This window comes from Stomoxys calcitrans, chromosome 1 (assembly GCF_963082655.1).
Source record: "Stomoxys calcitrans chromosome 1, idStoCalc2.1, whole genome shotgun sequence".
In the NCBI taxonomy this organism is placed as follows: domain Eukaryota; kingdom Metazoa; phylum Arthropoda; class Insecta; order Diptera; family Muscidae; genus Stomoxys; species Stomoxys calcitrans.
In genome coordinates, this window is record NC_081552.1 from 14,997,693 (window position 1) to 15,020,572 (window position 22,880).

Here is a 22,880-nt window from a genome sequence, read left to right on the forward strand (position 1 = left end):
TAACATCCCCTCCATACTTAAGAAGTAGGCATTTCCAGCATACAACAGATATTCCAGCGGTCAGAATGCTGCTCTGAAATTGCAGAACTACTGCTGTAACAGCAGAACTACTGCTATAATAACTACAAAATTAACTACTAATATTTAGCAGATAGTGTTTGCTAATTTCAGCAAACTTTTTTCTATGAGTGTAACGACCTAATAACACTTAATGTTGGTTACATCGCTATCATTGTTAATAGTATTAAGAAGGAGGTATTAGATGTGACGAAATGTTCGGAAAATTTAATCGATGAGGTTCGGGATTATTTGACGTCGCACTACAAGCAAAAAATGTCATCAAAATCGAACCAGATTTAGGTAAAGTTCCATATATATATTTTAATCGTTTCGAATTTTAAAGCTGTAGAAGCCACAATTTTCGTACCATCGTAGAAGGTTCTATTCGATATTTCAATAGGTGTGCAAAATTAAAGTCTGACTAAATTTGGATATAAGTGCTATATATTAAAAGTATTACGTATACTCGGTGGTGTAGGGTATTATATAGTCGGCTCCGCCCGACTTTTGCCTTTCCTTACTGGTTTTTTAATTGAAAATTACAACTTCAAATTCAATTAAAAATGATTGAATCAATTCTTTTTATACCCTCCACCATAGGATGGGGGGTATACTAATTTCGTCATTCTGTTTGTAACTACTCGAAATATTCGTCTGAGACCCCATAAAGCATATATATTCTTGACCGTCGTGACATTTTATGTCGATCTAGCCATGTCCGTCCGTCCGTCCGTCTGTCTGTAGAAAGCACGCTAACTTCCGAAGGAGTAAAGCTAGCCACTTGAAATTTTGCACAAATACTTCTTATTAGTGTAGGTCAGCTGGTATTGTAAATGGGCCATATCAGTCCATGTTTTGATTTAGCTGCCATATAAGCCGATCTTGGGTCTTGACTTCTTGAGCCTCTAGAGTGCGCAATTCTTATCCGATTGGCATGAAATTTTGCACGACGTGTTTTGTTATGATATCCAACAACTGTGCCAAGTATGGTTCAAATCGGTCTATAATTTGATATAGCTGCCATATAAACCGATCTTGGGTCTTGACTTCTTGAGCCTCTAGAGTGCGCAATTCTTATCCGATTGAAATGAAATTTTGCACGACGTGTTTTGTTATTATATCCAACAACTATGCCAAGTATGGTTGAAATCGGTTCATAACCTGATATAGCTGCCATATAAACCGATCTTGGGTCTTGACTTCTTGAGCCTCTAGAGGGCGCAATTCTTATCCGATTGGAATGGAATTTCCCACGACGTGTTTTGTTATGATACCCAACAACTGTGCCAAGCATTGTTCAAATCGGTCCATAACCTGATATAGCTGCCATATAAACCGATCTTGGGTCTTGACTTCTTGAGCCTCTAGAGGGCACAATTCTTATCCGATTTGAATGAATTTTTGCACGAAGTATTTTGTTATGATATCCAACAAATGTGCCAAGTATGGTTGAAATCGGTCCATAACCTGATATAGCTGTCATATAAACAGATCTGGGATTTTGACTTCTTGAGCTTCTAGAGGGCGCAATCCCTATCTGATTTGGCTGAAATTTTGCATGACGTATTTTATTTTTACTTTCAACAACTGTGTCAAATAAGGTTCAAATCGGTTAATAACCTGATATAGCTGCCATATAAACCGATCTGGGATCTTGACTTCTTGACCCCTAGAGGTCGCAATTATTATCCGATATGCCTGAAATTTTGTACGACGGATCCTCCCATGACCATCAACAAACGTGTTTATTATGGTCTGAATCGGTCTATAGCCCGATACAGATCCCATATAAATCGTTCTCTCTATTTTATTTCTTGAGCCCCAATGGGCGCAATTCTTATACGAATTGGCGGAAATTTTACACAGGTCTCCAACATATAATTTAATTGTGGTCCGAACCGGACCATATCTTGATATCGTTTTAATAGCAGAGTAACTCTTTTCTTATATCCTTTTTTGCCTAAGAAGAGATGCCGGGAAAAGAGCTCGACAAATGCGATCCATGGTGGAGGGTATATAAGATTCGGCCCGGCCGAACTTAGCACGCTTTTACTTGTTGAGCACTCAAAACATCAATTTGATGACTTATCAGCCGTATAGTCCCGACTTGGCACCGAATGATTTCTATCTATTCCCGTACGTAAAAACAAAATAAGAGGTCAACGTTTTTCGACACTTAAAGAAGCGGTTTATGCATTCAGAATGCATATTTTGAAGATAACTCAATTAGAGTGGGAAAAGTGCCTCGACTATTGGTTCAAACGCATGCAAAATTATATAGATCTTAATGGGGAATATTTTGGAAAACAATAAAGCTATTTTCGATGATTAATATTTGTTTTTGTTCCCTAATCCCATAATATAAAAGGCAACCCTCGTACAGGGTATGATATTCTGGGTTATAGTTGACATCTACTGATTTCTTCAATACCTAAAAGTAAATTTATGTAAAAGTGAAATTATAAACTATAATCTTAATATGTTAACATTAAAAGGGTGATATTTAGAAGTCAAACAGAAAATAAAAGGAGTTCATATTGAAATTCATGTATACAAACTCTAAAAATTTGATTGAATGTATATAATTTGAAGCTTAATTGTACCCACCACCATAGGATGGGGGTATACTATCGTAGTCATTCCGTTTGTTACACCTCGAAATATTCATTTAAGACCCCATAAAGTATATATATTGGGTTGCCCAAAAAGTATTTGCGGATTTTTTAAAAGAAAGTAAATGCATTTTTAATAAAACTTAGAATGAACTTTAATCAAATATACTTTTTTTACACTTTTTTTGCTAAAGCAAACTAAAAGTAACAGCTGATAACTGACAGAAGAAAGAATGCAATTACAGAGTCACAAGCTGTGAAAAGTTTGTCAACGCCGACTATATGAAAAATCCGCAATTACTTTTTGGGCAACCCAATAGATTCTTGATCGTCTCGACATTCTGATTCGACCTAACCATGTCCGTCCGTCTGTCGAAATCACGACAGCAGTCGAACACGTAGAGCTAACCGCTTGAAATAGATACTTTATATTGATATAGGTCGTCGGGGATTGCAAATGGGCCAAATCGGTTCAGATTTTAATATAGCTCCGAAACAAACCGATATTCCGATTTGAGTTCTACAGCCTATGGAAGCCGCAATTTTTTTATTATGACTTTCAAGAACTGTGCCAAGTACGGTCCAAATAGTTACATAACTTGATAAAGCTTCCATATAAACTGATCTCCCGAGTTGTCTTCTTGGGTCCTTACGAGCCTGAATTTTTTTCCGATTTGGCTGAAATTTTGCATGTGGTGTTCTGTTACGACTTTCAGCAACTGTGTCAAGCTCTGAAATTAGCAAGAGCTCTGAAAATGAACACGTAGATTCTACCAAAAAAAATATGTTGGCTGACTAAGTAATATTTAACAAATCATACATTTTGGTACCAAAAAATACGAAATAGCTAATTTACTTTTACAGTGAACGGAGAAGCGTAAAATTAAAAAAAAAATTGTTAAAAATGATCGATGTCTTGACAAATGTACGATAAGTTGTATCAAATATGAAATGTTAAATCGTACCAGAAGTGGAATAAAAAGTACGTAAGTTCTATAATTGGTACTATATAGTACATTCTTTATAGATTGAGCTACAAATCTGAAATTCTGGATACAGGTACATGTACCGGACGACTAAAAGATTTTGTTGATATTCGCTCATTTTGGTACTAAAAGGTACATTTGGTACTTTACTTACAGACTGAGCTACATCTGTGAAATTAGGGATTTAGGTACATCAGGTATGTTTTGAAATTTGTACATTTAGTTACTAAAACGTACAAAATTGTACTTTTTTATGGACTGAGCTAAATATCTCAAAATTGCGATACTGTTACACCTTGATAGTATTTATCGGCCGACTAGAGGATTTCATATCCACCAACATGGGATGGGGGTATACTAATCTAGTCATTCCGTTTGTAACACCTCGAAATATTAATGTAGGCCCCATACAGAATATATATATTCTTAACCGTCTCGACATTCTGCTTCGAACTAGCCATGTCCGTCCGTCAGTCGAAATCACGATAGCGGTCGAACGCGTAAAGCCGCTTGAAATTGTACAGATACTTAATATTGATCGGTTCAGATTTGGATATAGCTCCCATATAAACCGATCTCTCGATTTGTTTTCTTTAGCCGCTGTAAGCCGAAATTTTCCGATGTGGTTGAAATTTTGCACACAGTGTTCTGTTATGATTTCCAACAACTTTGCCAAGTACGGTCCGAATCGGTCAAGAACCTGATATAGATCCCATATAAACCGATCTCCCAATTAGACTTCTTGAGCACCTGGAAGCCGCAATTTTCATCCGATTTGGCTGAAGTTTTGCATGTAATGTTCTGTTACGACTTCCAACAACTGTGCCAAGTACGGTCCAAATCGGTATTTAACCTGATATAGCTCCCATATAAACCTATCTCCCAATTTGACTTCATGAGTCGTTACAAACCCCAATAACTGTGCCAAATACGCTCCAAATCAGTTTATACCTTATATGGCTCCCATGTAAACCGGTCTCGATCATCCTTGTTCAGTTCTTAGAAGCTTCAACTTTTGCTGGTTTGACAGAAGTTTGTTATGTACAATAAAATTACGCCTTTCAATTAAATTTATTTTGTGGGTTCCCAAGATTCCGTCCTGGCGAACTTTGCACGCTCTTACTTGTATATTCTAACATCCCCTCCATACTTAAGAAGTAGGCATTTCCAGCATACAACAGATATTCCAGCGGTCAGAATGCTGCTCTGAAATTGCAGAACTACTGCTGTAACAGCAGAACTACTGCTATAATAACTACAAAATTAACTACTAATATTTAGCAGATAGTGTTTGCTAATTTCAGCAAACTTTTTTCTATGAGTGTAACGACCTAATAACACTTAATGTTGGTTACATCGCTATCATTGTTAATAGTATTAAGAAGGAGGTATTAGATGTGACGAAATGTTCGGAAAATTTAATCGATGAGGTTCGGGATTATTTGACGTCGCACTACAAGCAAAAAATGTCATCAAAATCGAACCAGATTTAGGTAAAGTTCCATATATATATTTTAATCGTTTCGAATTTTAAAGCTGTAGAAGCCACAATTTTCGTACCATCGTAGAAGGTTCTATTCGATATTTCAATAGGTGTGCAAAATTAAAGTCTGACTAAATTTGGATATAAGTGCTATATATTAAAAGTATTACGTATACTCGGTGGTGTAGGGTATTATATAGTCGGCTCCGCCCGACTTTTGCCTTTCCTTACTGGTTTTTTAATTGAAAATTACAACTTCAAATTCAATTAAAAATGATTGAATCAATTCTTTTTATACCCTCCACCATAGGATGGGGGGTATACTAATTTCGTCATTCTGTTTGTAACTACTCGAAATATTCGTCTGAGACCCCATAAAGCATATATATTCTTGACCGTCGTGACATTTTATGTCGATCTAGCCATGTCCGTCCGTCCGTCCGTCTGTCTGTAGAAAGCACGCTAACTTCCGAAGGAGTAAAGCTAGCCACTTGAAATTTTGCACAAATACTTCTTATTAGTGTAGGTCAGCTGGTATTGTAAATGGGCCATATCAGTCCATGTTTTGATTTAGCTGCCATATAAGCCGATCTTGGGTCTTGACTTCTTGAGCCTCTAGAGTGCGCAATTCTTATCCGATTGGCATGAAATTTTGCACGACGTGTTTTGTTATGATATCCAACAACTGTGCCAAGTATGGTTCAAATCGGTCTATAATTTGATATAGCTGCCATATAAACCGATCTTGGGTCTTGACTTCTTGAGCCTCTAGAGTGCGCAATTCTTATCCGATTGAAATGAAATTTTGCACGACGTGTTTTGTTATTATATCCAACAACTATGCCAAGTATGGTTGAAATCGGTTCATAACCTGATATAGCTGCCATATAAACCGATCTTGGGTCTTGACTTTTTGAGCCTCTAGAGGGCGCAATTCTTATCCGATTGGAATGGAATTTCCCACGACGTGTTTTGTTATGATACCCAACAACTGTGCCAAGCATTGTTCAAATCGGTCCATAACCTGATATAGCTGCCATATAAACCGATCTTGGGTCTTGACTTCTTGAGCTTCTAGAGGGCGCAATTCCTATCCGATTTGGCAGAAATTTTGCTCGACGTGTTTTGTTAGGATATCCAACAACTGTGCCAAGTATGGTTCAAATCGGTCCATAATCTGATATTGCGTCCATATAAACCGATCTTAGGTCTTGACTTCTTAAGCCTCTAGAGTGCGCAATTCTTATCCGATTGGCATGAAATTTTGCTCGACGTGTTTTGTTAGGATATCCAACAACTGTGCCAAGTATGGTTCAAATCGGTCCATAATCTGATATTGCGTCCATATAAACCGATCTTAGGTCTTGACTTCTTAAGCCTCTAGAGTGCGCAATTCTTATCCGATTGGCATGAAATTTTGCACGACGTGTTTTGTTATGATACCCAACAACTGTGCCTAGTATGGTTCAAATTAGTCTATAATATGATATAGCTGCCATATAAACCGATCTTGGATCTTAAATTCTTGAGCCTCTAGAGTACGCAATTCTTATCCGATTTAAATTAAATTTTGCACGACGTGTTTTGTTATGATATCCAACAAGTGTGCCAAGTATGGTTCAAATCGGTCCATAATCTGATATAGCTGCCATATAAACCGATCATGGGTCTTGACTTCTTGAGACTCTAGAATGCGCAATTCTTATCCGATTGTAATGAAATTTTGCACGATGTGTTTTGTTATGATATCCAATAACTGTGGCAATTATGGTTCAAATCGGTCCATAACTTGATATAGCTGCCATATAAACCGATCTTGGGTCTTGGCTTCTTGAGCCACTAGAGTGCGCAATTCTTATCCGATTGGAATGAAATTTTGCAGGACATGTTTTTTTATGATATCCAACAAGTTTAGTTAAAATCGGTTCATAAACTGATATAGCTGTCATATAAACAGATCTGGGGACTTGACTTATTGCGCTTCTAGAGGGCGCAATTCCTATCTGATTTGGCTGAAATTTTGCATGACGTTTTTTATTTTTTCTTTCAACAACTGTGTCAAATAAGGTTTAAAACGGTTCACTGATATAGCTGCCACATAAACCGACCTGGGATCTTGATTTCTTAAGCCTCTAGAAGTCGCAATTATTATCGGATTTGCCTGAAATTTTGTACGATGGATCCTCTCTTGACCATCAACATACGTGTTTATTATGACCTGAATCTGTTTATAGCCCGATACAGCTCCCAAATAAATCGATCTCTCTATTTTACACTTTGAGCCCCCAAAGGGCGCAATTCTTATTCAAGTATATATCATATAAACCGATCTTGGGTCTTGACTTCTTGAGCCTCTAGAGTGCGCAATTCTTATCCGATTGGAATGAAATTTTGCACGACGGGTTTGGTTATAATATCCAACAACTGTGCCAAGTATGGTTCAAATCGGTCTATAACCTTATATAGCTGTCATATAAACCGATCTTGGGTCTTGACTTCTTGAGCCTCTAGAGTGCGCAATTCTTATCCGATTGGCATGAAATTTTGCACGACGTGTTTTATTATGATACCCAACAACTGTGCCTAGTATGGTTCAAATTAGTCTATAATATGATATAGCTGCCATATAAACCGATCTTGGATCTTAAATTCTTGAGCCACTAGAGTGCGCAATTCTTATCCGATTGGAATGAAATTTTGCAGGACATGTTTTTTATGATATCCAACAAGTTTAGTTAAATCGGTTCATAACCTGATATAGCTGTCATATAAACAGATCTCTGGACTTGACTTCTTGAGCTTCTAGAGGACTCAATTTCTATCTGATTTGGCTGAAATTTCGCAAGACGTTTTTTATTGTTACTTTCAACAACTATGTCAAATAAAGTACAAGTCGGTTCATAACCTGATATAGCTGCCATATAAACCGATCTGGGATCTTGACTTCTTGAGCCTCTAGAGGTCGCAATTATTATCCGATTTGCCTGAAATTTTGTACGACGGATTCTCTCATGACCATTAACATACGTGTTTATTATAGTCTGAATCGGTATATAGCCCGATACAGCTCCCATATAAATCGATCTCTCTATTTTACTTCTTGAGCCCACAAAGGGCGCAATTCTTATTCGAATTGGCTGACATTTTACACAGGTCTCCAACATATAATTTAATTGTGTTCCAAACCGGACCATATCTTGATATCGCTCTAATAGCAGAGCAAATCTTTTCTTATATCCTTTTTTTGCCTAAGAAGAGATAACTGTGGCAATTATGGTTCAAATCGGTCCATAACTTGATATAGCTGCCATATAAACCGATCTTGGGTCTTGGCTTCTTGAGCCACTAGAGTGCGCAATTCTTATCCGATTGGAATGAAATTTTGCAGGACATGTTTTTTTATGATATCCAACAAGTTTAGTTAAAATCGGTTCATAAACTGATATAGCTGTCATATAAACAGATCTGGGGACTTGACTTATTGCGCTTCTAGAGGGCGCAATTCCTATCTGATTTGGCTGAAATTTTGCATGACGTTTTTTATTTTTTCTTTCAACAACTGTGTCAAATAAGGTTTAAAACGGTTCACTGATATAGCTGCCACATAAACCGACCTGGGATCTTGATTTCTTAAGCCTCTAGAAGTCGCAATTATTATCGGATTTGCCTGAAATTTTGTACGATGGATCCTCTCTTGACCATCAACATACGTGTTTATTATGACCTGAATCTGTTTATAGCCCGATACAGCTCCCAAATAAATCGATCTCTCTATTTTACACTTTGAGCCCCCAAAGGGCGCAATTCTTATTCAAGTATATATCATATAAACCGATCTTGGGTCTTGACTTCTTGAGCCTCTAGAGTGCGCAATTCTTATCCGATTGGAATGAAATTTTGCACGACGGGTTTGGTTATAATATCCAACAACTGTGCCAAGTATGGTTCAAATCGGTCTATAACCTTATATAGCTGTCATATAAACCGATCTTGGGTCTTGACTTCTTGAGCCTCTAGAGTGCGCAATTCTTATCCGATTGGCATGAAATTTTGCACGACGTGTTTTATTATGATACCCAACAACTGTGCCTAGTATGGTTCAAATTAGTCTATAATATGATATAGCTGCCATATAAACCGATCTTGGATCTTAAATTCTTGAGCCACTAGAGTGCGCAATTCTTATCCGATTGGAATGAAATTTTGCAGGACATGTTTTTTATGATATCCAACAAGTTTAGTTAAATCGGTTCATAACCTGATATAGCTGTCATATAAACAGATCTCTGGACTTGACTTCTTGAGCTTCTAGAGGACTCAATTTCTATCTGATTTGGCTGAAATTTCGCAAGACGTTTTTTATTGTTACTTTCAACAACTATGTCAAATAAAGTACAAGTCGGTTCATAACCTGATATAGCTGCCATATAAACCGATCTGGGATCTTGACTTCTTGAGCCTCTAGAGGTCGCAATTATTATCCGATTTGCCTGAAATTTTGTACGACGGATTCTCTCATGACCATTAACATACGTGTTTATTATAGTCTGAATCGGTATATAGCCCGATACAGCTCCCATATAAATCGATCTCTCTATTTTACTTCTTGAGCCCACAAAGGGCGCAATTCTTATTCGAATTGGCTGACATTTTACACAGGTCTCCAACATATAATTTAATTGTGTTCCAAACCGGACCATATCTTGATATCGCTCTAATAGCAGAGCAAATCTTTTCTTATATCCTTTTTTTGCCTAAGAAGAGATGCCGGGAAAAGAACTCGACAAATGCGATCCATGGTGGAGGGTATATAAGATTCGGCCTGGCCGAACTTTGCACGCTTTTACTAGTTTTTTAATTGAAAACATTTTTATTTTCAATTGAATTTTTAATTGGAAAAATATTCTTGTATTTTTTCTGTATATGACCATTTTACTAAAACAAATGTCATAGCCTTTCAAAGTAAGGGGATTTTGCGTATTTTAGGCAATAAATTTGGGCAAATGTTTCAACCTTCAGCCTTACAGGAAGACAAATAGAAATTTTTAGAACGACTTGCGCGAATTAAGGTGATATTTGCAGGCAAATTTGCAATAATAATTAGTCTTTATGACATACGTAAAACATAGTTCAATTTCCGTTTTGTTGTTTACAAAAGCTAATCCAAAAATAATTCAACAAAATTTATGTTCATATGATTCTTTTCTGGGAAGCCGTAAAAATTTTATTGGACAAATATTCTTATAACATTAATTAATGTGTCATTTCTTTTATAATTCAATTTAAATTGAATAGCTTTACTCAAGTGATATTACTGTTTTGTTTATGAAGCCATTAAATTTATATATAAACATTCAAGAGATCGTTTTGCTTGAAACCTCAAAGCTTCCTAAATGATAATTAGAGGAGTTCCGTTGCGTTATAAGTCTTAATTTTATTGTGTGTTTAGGTAGAGGCTAACGGAAACTCAATTAAAAATTAGTTATTACACGCCATTATTTTTATGGGGTACTAATATATGGGAATAATTGCAAATTTTTTTTGTAAGCGCAGAAAGAGCAGTAGGAAAATCTTTTTTTGCTAAATAAAGTGAGCTAATTTGATGTTTTTAAAGGATATTAGCACAATGGCTTTATCTGTGGTTTTGATTTTATAGATTACCTGTAATTTGAAGCCATCAGATGACCCATATAAACATAAATTACAAAATTATCTATACAGCTATTAATGCTTCTCTCTTATAATTATACCAAATTAAATAAAGAACATCGAGAGTTACATATTTTATAGCTACATATACCCCTAATCTAATTTAGACCACGTATTAAACAAACATTTGTTCAGGGCCTATTATACACTAATAGCTGACTACTTTATATGGAATAAAATTTTCCTTGAAATATTTATTTTCGACAATTAAAGAGCCTTTAGTGAAATACCATGCTACGAAAATAGTATATCGCTTGACTAACAGTTTAACAATATGCGGGCCCTTATCTGAATCCCATATGATCTTTGTTGGTCTACGAATTTAAGATTGGATGTAAGGTGTACTCCATTCATAAAATACTTTATTTCAGCCCGATATTCTCATGATACCTGATGTAGAGGTGTTTTCGGCGGTGAGGTGATCCCCCAGACACTTGTCCCTGAAAAAACATCAGCATCGGGCTCTTCTTTCAACTACCATTTATTTAAATCCCATATTGCCATTGGTTTAGGGGAGTTTACACGATGAGGCGCCCCCCACACACATGGACCCAAATCGCGAATACCTTTCATTCGAGCCCCATATTGTCATTATCGTCCAATAAACCAATTCAGGGGGTTTTGGGGTCGGGACGGCCCCCCAATTACTTGGACTCAATTTTTAATATGGAAATAGTACTCTACTCTTGAATACCTTTGATTTAAGTCCCATATTGTCCCAATCGGTCCACTTTTAGTTTTGGGTGGTACTTTTGGGGTAAGTGGGGGGGTGCGCCCCCCTTGCGATATCAAAAACTTATATGGCCTATTGCTCCTTCCGGATATCAAAAAATGATATAGCCTATTGCTCCGTCCGGACCACTCCCCACAATCTGTGAAAATTTCAAAGAAATCGGTTTAGCCGTTTTTGAGTCTATACGGAACAAACAAATTTACAAACCCACAAACAAAGAAATAAAGAAACAAACATACCAACAAACAAACAAAAATTCATTTTTATACAATATGTATAGATTCGAAATGGTATAAAGTCTCCTTTCCTGTGTACTAAGTATAGAATGCTGAATACAAGCCCAGGGCATGCTTTCATCTAGTCTGATTTGGGTAAGGGGGAGGGTCCCCTAATAATAACAAACCAGCAAGGAAAGACAAAAGTCGGGCGGTGCCGACTATACACCTACCCTTTATGTGAAAATAGGTAGCTATATCTAATTTCGAACCAATTTTGACGGACCTCGGTGCAGGTTTTCAGATGGGCTATAGTGTACGCATTAAATTTCGGGCCAATATGTTCAAAGCGTAATAACTACGGCTCTATAAGTGCAAATAAGGCGATGGATATGGAAGCTAGGAATCAATCTGAACCAATTTTTTTTAAATTTTACTAAAATGACAACAGATATAAGAGAAGTATATATCCCAAGAGAAGTATATATCGGTTGACAAATGACCACAGTATTGCTCAAAATCGGCCATACACATATATGACAGCCAGAGACGTTGGCAGAACTTTTTTTTTTTTTGGGGGGGGGTCCACCCCAAATTTCTAAAAATTTTAAATTTAAATAAAATTTCTGTTTCTTTGAAATTGGTAAAGATACCTCAATTTTTTTTTTTTTTTGAAAATTCTCTCATTTTTATATCCTCCACCATAGGATGGGGGTATACTAATTTCGTCAGTCTGTTTGTAACACCTCGAAATATGCGTCTGAGACCCCATAAAGTATATATATATTCTTGATCGTCATGTCAACAAATACTTTTTATTAGTGCAAGTCAGTTGGGATTGTAAATGGACCAAATCGGTCAATGTTTCAATCTAGCTGCCATATAAACCGATCGTTGGTCTTGACTTCTTGAGCCTCTAGAGGGCGCAATTCTCGTCCGATATGACTGAATATGCAAGTGGTGTTTTGGTATCACTTCCAACAACTGTGCTAAGTATGAGTCAAATCGGTTCATAATCTGGTATAGCTGCCATATAAACCGATCTTGGATCTTGACTTCTTGAGCCAGTAGAGAGCGCAACTCTCATCCGATTTGACAGAAATTTTGTACAACGGCTTCTCTCATGACTTTGAACATACGTGTCTTTTATGGTCTGAATCGATCAATAGCTTGAATCGCCCCTACAAGGCGCAATTCTTATCCAAATGAACTGAAATATTACACAATGACTTCGTGTTCGGCTTTCATATATGGTCCGAACGGATTATAACTTGATATAGCTCCAATAGCATACCAGTTCTTATTCAATATTCTTTGTTTGCCTAAAAAGAGATACCGCGCATAGAACTCGGCAAATGCGATCAATGATGCAAGGTATATAGGATTCGGCCCGGCCGAACTTAGCACGCTGTTATTTGTTTCTTTTGCGCTCATTATACTCACACCACCACTGTGGTACAGGGTATATAGATTTGTGCATTTGTTTGCAACGCTAAGAAGGAGAAGAACTAGACCCATCGATGAGTATAACGATCGGCTTAGAATCACTTCCTGATTCGATTTAGCTATGTCCATCTGTCCGTCTGCCTGTCTGTCCATGTATTCTTGTAATCAAGGTACAGGTCGCATTTGCCTTTGGTCCAAGCACGAACGCTATTGCTTTTGAAAAAAAAAATCGGTTAAGATTTAGATATAGCTTCCATATATATCTTTCATCCGATATGCCCTTTTTACGCTGTAGCCACAGTTTTAGTATGATCCTTACAAAGTTTGACGCTAGGTGTTTTATTTGACGCCCCAATATGTGCACAAAATTTCATTGAAATCGGTCCAGATTTAGATGTAGCTCCCACATTTAACTGTCATACGATTTGACCTATTACGGCTGTAGAAGGCACAATTTTGTCCCGATTTTTACCAAATTTGGCACGAAGTGCTTTTTGTGACGTCCCAATATGTGTGCAAAATTTTATCAGAATTGGATCAGATTTATATATAGCTCCCATATATATCTTTCAGCTGATATGGTCTTTTAATGCTGTAGCAGGCACAATTTTGGTCCGATCTTTACCAAATTTGGCACGAAGTGATTTTTGCGACGTCGCAATATGTGTGCAAAATTTTATCAGAATCGGATCAGATTTATATATAGCTCCCATATATATCTTTCATCAGTTATGGTCTTTTAAGGCTGTAGAAGCCACAATTTTGGTCCGATCTTTACCAAACTTGGCACGAAGTGCTTTTTGGGACGTCCCAATATGTGTGCAAAATTTTATTCGAATTGGATCAGATTTATATATAGCTCACATATATATCTTTCATCCGATATGCCCTTTTAAAGCAGTAGTAGCAACAATTTTGGTCCCATCCGTACAAAATTTTTCAGGAGATATTTTATTTGACGTCGCACTACACGCAAAAAATTTTCATCAAAATCAAACCAGATTTAGGTAAAGTTCCATATATATTTTTTAAGCGTTTCGACTTTTAAGGCTGTAATAGCTACAATTTTGCTCCGATCGGTACAAAATTTTTCATTAGATGTTTCAATTGACATCCTAATACGTGTGCATTTCATCAAAATTGAATCAGATTCAGATAAAACTCCCATATATATTATTTATGTGTTTCGACTTTTAAGAATGTTCTATTCGATATTTCAATAGGTATGCAAAATTAAAGTCTGACTAAATTTGGATATAAGTGCTATATATTAAAAGTATTACGTATACGGTGGTGTAGGGACTTGTATAGTCGGCTCCGCCCGACTTTTGTCTTTCCTTACTGGTTAAAATTTATCATTGAAATATAGTCTTGAGAAAAAAAAATTCAAATGTAATTAAAAAAAAAAATGAAATTTTGGGGCCCTGGCTGATGAATTATTACAGTTTTGTTTTTAGGAAAAACTGTGGTGAAGTTTTGTCTCTAAAAATATTACGCTGAAATGTTGTCTTTACAAAATATTTCATTAAAATTTGTTTAGAAAAAAGGTCATTAAAATTTTTTTAGAAAAAAATTTCATTAAAATTTTGAACTTAAGAAAAATAATTTTTAGGGAGTCCTGGTCTGATCACAATTTTCTCTCTGTAAAATATTATACATTTTTTCATTTTAAAAAGTTTTACTAAAATTTCGTGTTTAGAATAAATTTAATTTAATTTTTTTTTCTATAGACAAATTCAGTTTGGAGGGGCTCGGACCTGAGGGCCCCCCTGGCTCCGTCCCTGATGATTTCGACCAAACTTCTTAGAAATTGGGGTAGTCGTCGAGGAAAGCGTTGTTCAATAAATGCGCTTGCAGTGGCTCTAGAAGTGAAAATCGGGCAAATCTTATTTATAAAAATCAATTTGTGTTTGTTTGTATGTTTGTGTGTTCCTCATAGACTCAGAAACGGCTGAACTGATTTTCTTGAAATTTTCACAGATGGTGCATAATGATCCCGTGGTGAAAGTAGGGTACTACATTTTTTGATATCTGATATATCCCTTACCCGAATTTTCAAAAACGCCAAATCTCGGAGATGGGTTGTGCGATTTAAGTGAAGTTTTGTGTGCTCTCATATAGTACCCTAAAAATAAAAATTTGGTATCCCAATTTCGGATGGGGTACCTAGGGGGGCTGCCCCACCCTAAAACCTACCAAACATATATTTAGACCAATCATGACAATATGGGACTCAAATGAAAGGTATTTGGGATAAGAAAACGTATCTGATATCCAATTGTCGGACCAAGTGCTAGGGGGACAACCTCAAGCCCCAAAACACCCCTAAATCGGACATATTTACCGACCATGGCAATATGGGATTCAAATGAAAGGTATTTGCAAGTAGAATACGAATCTGATAACCAAATGTGGGACCACGTGTCTGGGGGTCCACCCCTTCCCCAAAACACCCCCCAAACAGGACTTCTTTAATTAACATGGGAATATGGGGCTTAAATAAAAGGTATTTGAATGTAGAATACGAATCTGATATCCAAATATGAGACCAAGTGTTTGGGGGGCCACCTCTCACCAAAAACATCCCCTTAAGGGACAAATTAACCACCATAGCAATATGGGGCTCAAATGAAAGGTCTTTGGGAGTAAAGCACGAATTTGATATCAATATTCGGAAAAGTGTGCATGGGGCCACCCCACCCCCACAACACCACCCAACTAGTAAGTATTTTCTGACTATTGCAATATGAGGCTCAAATAAGAGGGTTTTTAAAGTGGAATACGAATCCGATATATATTTTCAAGGCCAACTCAGTGAGTGGCCGCCAATCCCACAAAATACCCCCCAAGCCGGTCATGTTTGCCATCTATGGAAATATGGGGCTCAAATTAAAGGTATGCGAGAGTAGACCACGTATCTAATATCAACATAAGGGGCCAATTGTCTAGCGGACGTCCCACCACCTTAACAACCCCCAAAAAGGACGTGTTTCCTCACTAAGACAATTTTGGTCTTAGTTCATAGTTTTTAGGGCCAATACCCCAAACCGGACATATTTGCTGCCTGTTGCAATAAGGAGTTTAAATGAGATTAGAAAACGAAATTGATATCCAATTTTGAGGGCAATGGCAATATGGGGTAAAAATAAATGATATATAGATATATGAGAATATAGCACGTTATATATATATATATATATATATATATATATATATATATATATATATATATATATATATATATATATATATATATATATATATATATATATATATATATATATATATATATATATATATATATATATATATATATATATATATATATATATACATATATATATATATATATATATATATATATATATATATATGTATATATATATATATGCTGAGTGATCTTGGCAGGGAACTTTTGATGCATCCACCATATAGCCCTGACCTTGCACCATCAGACTACCATTTATTTAGTTCTTTGCAGAACTCCTTAAATGGTACAACTTTCGACAATGATGAGGCTATAAAATCGCACTTGGTTCAGTTTTTTGCAGATAAAGGCCAGAAGTTCTATGAGCGTGGAATACTAAATTTGCCATGAAGATGGCGAAAGGTTTTCGAACAAAATGGCAATTATATATTTGATTAAAGTTCATTCTAAGTTTTATTAAAAATGCATTTACTTTCTTTTAAAAAATCCGCAATTACTTTTTAGGCAACCCAATATATACTTTATGGGGTTGCAGATTAAAGTTTCGAGGTGTTACAAACGGAATCGAAAGCACGCTAACGATTGAAGAAGTAAAGCTAGGTGCTTGAAATTTTGCATAAATACTTCTTATTAGTGAAGGTCGGTTGGTATTCTAAATGGGTCAAATCAGTCCATGATTTGGTATAGCTGCCATATAAACCGATATCGTATACTTCTTGACTTCTTTAGCCTCTAAAGGGTGCAATTTTTATCCGATTTGGTTCAAATTTTGAATTTCAACTTCCAACAACTCATATGTGGTCGAAATCGGTTCATAACTTAATATAGCTCCCATAAAATCGATTTCCGATCTTGACTTTTTAAGCCGCTAGAGGACGCAATTATTAAACGATTTAGCTTAAATATTGGATGAAGTGTTTTGTTTTGAATTCCAACAACTGCGCCAAATATAGTTCAAATCGGTTCATAACCTGATAAAGCTCCCATATAATCCGATCTCCGATCTTGATTTCGTGATCCTCTAGAGGGCGTAATTATTATCCGATTTGCCTGAAATTTGGCGCAACGACTTCCTCTATGACCTTTAACATAACGTTAAATATGGCCAGAATCCATCCATAAACTGATATAGCTCCCATATAAACAGATCTCCCAATTCCATTTCTTGAGACATTTTATGGCGCAATTCTAAACAGATTTTCCTAAAAATTTTCGCAATGAATTCCACTATGGTCTCCAATTGCCAAACTAAGTACGACCCCAATTCGTTACTTGGTACAGCTAAAATAGCATAGCAATTCTTATCCATTATCCTTTGTCTGCCTATTAATAGCTATCGGCCAAATAACTTGACAAATGCGATCCATTGTGGAGGGTATATTAGATTCGGCCCGGCCGAACTTAGCACGCTTTTACTTGTTCTTTAGTCAAAGGACCGACAGGTTGTCATAACAGAGATAAATGCTGTATGATCAGTATCGGCCACTCTGCCCTCTCCTTGTTTGTGTTGGAGTCTCCATTCAGTTGATCCGATTGTAAACAGCTAATATATGACGCTAAATTAAATGTCAGTGCTACTCGCTTTGAGTGGCTTAACGCCTATACCATTAATCTTCATGTGGTAGTTATTTTAAAATGACTACGAATTAAATAGTCATCACTTAGTATTTTTGTAAATCAAACCAAATTGTCATATTAAACGATTTTCTCTGCTAAATAGCTAATTTGTCTGTTTATATATTTGGTGCGGTGGCGACAGTTCTTAGTAAATAAACCTTGTAAAACTTTTGAGCAAAAAAATGTTGCCCAGCAGCACGTCGTTTGGACTTATCTAGGAAAAGAAGGCCCCCTATCGATGAGCCAAAAATTGTGTATGCAGCCGTTTGGTGGATGGCGTCTACAGGAGTGTTGTGCGCCAACATCTGCCACTGGAGCACAAATTGGAATGACGCGAAAAATGCAATGCTCAGTTATCAATGAGCATTGCAAGTTTAACCTCAATGATAAGGGGCCTCCTGATTAGAGCCAAGTCCGAACGACGTGCCGGAGTTCAACACCCCTTTGGGGAAAGTTCTTACATGACATAGTACTTCACAAATGTCGCCAGCGTTAGGAACGCTGACAATTTTTTTTCTTATATTCTTGCCAGGATTCGAACCTAGACGTTCACAGTCATAGGCGGACATGGTATCCTCTGCGCTACGGTTTCAATAACGCACTGCACTAAAAAATAGCTATCACTTAATGCCCATTGTTTTAATGGGTCAAATAACCAATTGGATGCCATTTTAGAAGGTAAAAGCACCACCTAGATGCTTGGACAAAAATTTTAATGTCATATTCGTAACTTGCTCCCAAATACCATTCATGTAAGTCCTATATTATAGTGTACGTCGAATATGTCTGTTTAAAGAAGTTTCGGGGTTGGGCGACAACTTGGGTACTTGGACCCAATGAAGACCATATTCGAATTCTACTCTGCAATACCTTTCATTTGATACCCATATTGTCTCTATCGGTCCACTTCTATTTTTGGGTCGTTCTTTTGGGGTATGGGGGAGGGTGCGCCCCACTTCCGATATCATTCCAGACCACTCTGCACAATCTGTGAAAATTTCAAGAACATCGGTTCAGGCGTTTTTGAGTTTATAAGGAACAAACAAACTTACATAAACACACAAATAAACAAACAAACAAAAAAAAACAAACACAATTTCACTTTTAAGTTCAATGATAAGGGGCCTTCTTTTTAAAGCCGGGTCCGAACGGCGTGCTGCTGGTCGCCACCTCTTTATGTTGAAGTTTTTACATGATTGCCTTAACAAAGGCCACCATAGCACAGAGGTTAGCATTTTCCCATGTGACGCTGAATGCATGGGTTTGAATCCTGGCGATAACATCAGAAAATTTTTCAGCGGTGCTTGTCCCCTCCTAATGCTGGCGACATAGAAGACATAGACGACAATGCTAACAGCATTACGACTGCAATAGTGGGGTCTTTCGAAGATAGTTGTCCTCTTGGAGAAAGGAAATCAGCCCAAGAAAAAACTTGGATGATCGGGCTGATTCGCAACATTGGAAAAGAAATCCGCAGACTTTCTAACGGAGCACGTCGTAAAAAAGCGGCACCATCGAAGCCACCTTAGCGCTGGACAGTTAGTATGTCCATCTATGACGCTAAACGCCTTGGTTCGAATCCTGGCGGGACCACCAGAAAAAAACGTCAGCTTTGATTTTCCCCTTCTAATGCTGGCAACATTTGTGAGGTACTGTGCCAAGTAAAAACTTCTCCCCAAAGAGGTGTCGCACTGCGGCACGCCGTTCGGACTCGGCTGTAAAAAGGTGTCCCTTACCATTAAGCTTAAACATGAATCAGACGACCCTCATATATATGTGAGAAGTTAACCCCTGTTACACAATGGAATGTTCATGGGCAAATTTATATTTTTATACCCATCACCGATGGATTGGAGTATATTCAGTTTGTCATTCAGTTTGCAACACATCTAAATATCCATTTCTAAACCTATAAAGTATATATATTCTTGATCGTTGTACAAATCTGTCTGTCCGTCTGTCTGTTTAAATCACGCTACAGTCTTTGAACATAGACATATTGAGCTGAGACTTTGCACAGATTTTTTTCCCATAGGCGGGACAGATGGGATGTATCGGACTACATGGTGATATAACCCCCATATAGACCGATCTGCTGATTTAAAATCGTAGGCCCATTAAAGCCACATTTATTTGCTTATTTCATTGAAATTTTTAAACAATTTGAGTTGTGTTTGGCTCCTTGACATAGATGTTCAGAACGGCTCAAATCGGTGCAGATTTGGATATTGCTGCCATATGTACCGATCTCTCGATTTAAGAATTTGCGCCCATATTAGGCCCATACTATGATTTCGCTGAAATTTTGTACAATGATTTCTGTTTGACGCGGCATCCCTGCCCTGAGAAAACGGCCCTGATCGGTCTGGATTTACATGTATCTGACTATTTTCTGATCTACCGACTAAAGGTTTTAGGCCCATTAAAGATGAATTTATTAACCGATTTCGCTAAAATTTGGGTACAATGAGTTTTTTATGCACCTCGACATTCGTACCGAGTATGGTCAAAATCGGCCTTTATTTGCATATAGCTGCTGTATTGAAGTTCTTGGACCCATAAAAGCAGCACAGTGAGCTGTGTTAGCCTCTTTGATATTTCAAGATTCTCACGGAGACACCGGAATCTTGGAATAATGGGGTTGATCGAAGGCTTATCATTACAGAATTTATGGTAAAGGAAGCCTTGAGGAGCTTCAAACCATTGAAGTCCCATTTGGAATATAGCCGGTGTTATAGGAGGATGCCGACTATCTGGCCGCTATTTTCACAGCGTGCCTGGGACTTGCATATACTTCGAAAGCCTGGCAGAGGGCAAGGGTGGTGTTTATACTCAAGCCCGCCATGGCAAGTTATACGACACCAAAGACCCACAGCCGTAAAAGTCATACGTCCTTTTTACTCAAAACCATGGAACGTATTGTCGACACCATAATAAAAGTAGCACATCAAGCGAACTGCTCAAACACAAACAGCATGCCTATGTCTGGGGAAGGTCGGTGGAGAGTGCCCTGCACAATGTGCAGGCCGACACACTAATCCATTCCTTAAACCATTACCGCGCGTATCAGGTACTTAGAGACTCGATAAACCCTATGTCACGTAACAATGGGAAAATTGTGGGGCCGTGACATAAATATAAGAGAAAAAGCGGCGGAAAGGGCCATTTTATCCCCACTCCTGTGGGTTACCACCAAAAATATCCTACTACGGAAGCTGAGTGAAGAGGGATTTAAATCCGTCTGCTACGACGGGTTATTATACTTGTAAGAGGTAAGGAACCGAACCAGCATACGAATGGGCTAGACCTGGGGGGTCTTAATGTTAAACAAAAGAAGATGCATGTCATTGGCACTTAGATGGGGACACAATACCAGACATGAACCAACTTAGGGGAGTGGTATGGATAACATTTAAGGTTTATGTAAGTACCACGGAATTCCTGACTTAGATTTTCTTTTTCAATTACTGGCTTCCGCCCGTCTTGTCAACCTAACCTTACCTACTCTGTTATATGGTGGTATATTGTTGTGGTCTGGTGGACGGTTTTTCAAAAGTGCACCTACTGTTCAATACTCAGCCGGATCCAAAGGATGGCTTGTTTGTGCATCACAACACTAAGGACTACACCATCTGATCCACTGAATTTAGTGCTTCGACGCTTTTGGATATTGTGGCTAAACAAATGGCTGTGGCCACTGTTGTCATGCGTCGGCTGCGTTCCAAGTAATGTGGATAACACATTGCCTGAGCCGCTTTTTGACAAAAAGCACTGTAACATTATTCTTGATATAACCGATTGGAACTACAATATATCTGGCTAAAAAAGTTACTTACCCTTCTTATGGTTCCCTATATGGATGGTTCCAATTTAGATGACCAGGTGGGCTTTGGGGTGTACTCTGTAGAACAAGGACTGGTTCTATCGAGAATGTTACCGGACCACTGTTGTGTGCACCAAGCTGATATCCATGCAATTAAAGAAGTGGTGTTTAAAATGTAATGTCATAATGACGATTGGAAAAAATAACTTCTCCCACATCTAGGCAGCTATTAAATTCCTGGAAAATCAAAAACCGCCCTCGACTGTGCGCGGATCTCTCAACGAGATGGCTGTTAAGAGATCCGAATTCACCTGTTCTTGATGCCGGGCCTCAGAGATTCCCCAAGGAATTTTAGCGCAGACAAGCTTGAGAGACTAGAAACTACCTAGCACATTCCAGGGTACTGGAATCTGTGGGGGCGCCTCTAGCAACATGTAATCTAGTTCCTCAAGATCAGTCCCCCAGGGCAAGGATTAAAAGATGGACACAAGACGGCAGTTGTGAAAACTGCAAAATTACTTGATACTTGAATAGGTCTACCGCTTTACTCCAGCTGTCTACAACAGACGTCTCAGTCATTGTGTCCGTCATGATAGGTCACTGTCCGATAGGTAAACTTGCTGACAAGGTTGCAATTAACGACATCTGTAGAATCTGTGAGGACATCGAGCAAGAAGGGACTTTAGAACATCTGCTGTGTGTGCGTCCGGCACTTTTGGCTTCGACCCCCTGCAAGGCAGTGCAAATGCAAATTTTGCCCATGAACATTCCACTAAGGAACAGGGGCAAGGCAGTAGGGGGCTGGTATTCGGTTCGTATTATTTACTTAGCCAAACAAATTATCAAAGTTCCTTTTTCCTCTCCTTTTTGATAAACCACATCCGAAACATTAACCCTCCTTTATAATCGGAAATATTTCACATAAATCACCGAACTCAATTAACGCTTAAAAACGACCCATAAATTCGTTTTTAAAGCCTGTCATAAC